The sequence below is a fragment of the Octodon degus genome, unplaced genomic scaffold, assembly GCF_000260255.1.
Source record: "Octodon degus isolate 3935 unplaced genomic scaffold, OctDeg1.0 scaffold00049, whole genome shotgun sequence".
NCBI lineage: Eukaryota > Metazoa > Chordata > Mammalia > Rodentia > Octodontidae > Octodon > Octodon degus.
Genome location: NW_004524625.1, coordinates 8,970,091 through 8,971,466, shown reverse-complemented (window position 1 = coordinate 8,971,466; position 1,376 = coordinate 8,970,091). Strand labels below are relative to the sequence as shown.

The following is a 1,376-nucleotide window of genomic DNA, read 5'->3' as shown; positions in this document are numbered from 1 at the left end:
GCAGAAGCTTATCTAGGCAAGACTGTTACCAATGCTGTGGTCACTGTGCCAGCTTACTTCAATGACTCTCAGCGTCAGGCAACCAAAGATGCTGGAACTATTGCTGGTCTTAATGTACTTAGAATTATCAACGAACCAACTGCTGCTGCTATTGCTTATGGCTTAGACAAAAAGGTTGGAGCTGAAAGAACTGTGCTGATTTTTGACTTAGGAGGTGGCACTTTTGATGTGTCAATCCTCACTATTGAGGATGGAATCTTTGAACTGAAATCTACAGCTGGAGACACCCACTTAGGTGGAGAAGATTTTGACAATCGAATGGTCAATCATTTCATTGCTGAATTCAAGCACAAGCACAAGAAGGACATCAGTGAGAACAAAAGAGTTGTCCGCCGTTCGCGTACTGCATGTGAGCGAGCTAAGAGAACCCTCTCTTCTAGCACCCAAGCCAGTATTGAGATTGATTCTCTCTATGAAGGAATCGACTTCTACACCTCCATTACCATGCTTGCTTTGAAGAGTTTATGCTGACCTGTTCCGTGGCACTCTAGACCCTGTGGAGAAGGTTTTTCAAGATGCCAAACTGGACAAGTCTCAGATCCATGACATTGTCCTAGTGGACGGTTTTACTGTATCCCCAAGATCCAGAGGCTTTTACAAGACTTCTTCAATGGAAAAGAATTGAATAAGAGCATCAGTCCTGATGAGGCTGTTGCTTATGGTGTAGCGGTTCAGGCAGCCATTTTATCTGGAGACAAGTCTGAAAATGTTCAAGATTTGCTGCTGCTGTATGTCACTCCTCTTTCTCTTGGTATTGAAACTGCTGGTGGTGTCATGACAGTTCTCATCAAGCGCAATACCACCATTCCTACCAAGCAGACCCAGACCTTCACTACCTACTCGGACCACCATCCTGGCATGCTCATTTGGGTATATGAAGGTGAGTGAGCCATGACCAAGGATAACAACCTGCTTGGCAAGTTTGAACTCACAGGCATACCTCCCGCACCCCGTGGTGTTCTTCAGATTGAAGTAACTTTTGATATTGATGCCAGTGGCATCCTCAGTGTTTCTGCAGTTGATAAAAATACCGGAAAAGAGAACAAGGTTACCATCACTAATGATAAGGGCTGTTTGAGCAAGGAGGACATAGAGTGTATGGTCCAGGAAGCAGAGAAGTACAAAGCTGAAGAAGAGAAGCAAAGGGACAAAGTGTCCTCCAAGAACTCATTGGAATCCTATGCTTTCAATGAAAGCTACTGTTGAAGATGAGATGCTGCAAGGCAAGATTAATGATGAAGATAAACAGAAGATTCTTGACAAGTGTAATGAGATCATCAACTGGCTGGATAAGAATCAGACTGCGGAGAAAGAAG

At 44.0% G+C, this 1,376-nt stretch overlaps 1 pseudogene across 1 annotated transcript in view; it reads left to right on the top strand.

Annotated features, from left to right (window-relative positions):
• LOC101574639 overlaps window positions 1-1,376 on the top strand; it is a 15,789-nt pseudogene that overhangs the window by 7,554 nt on the left and 6,859 nt on the right. Inside the window, exon 3 of the transcript XR_001117126.2 lies at window positions 5-1,374. The product of XR_001117126.2 is annotated as a heat shock cognate 71 kDa protein-like (transcript). The remainder of the gene's footprint in view (window positions 1-4; window positions 1,375-1,376) is intronic.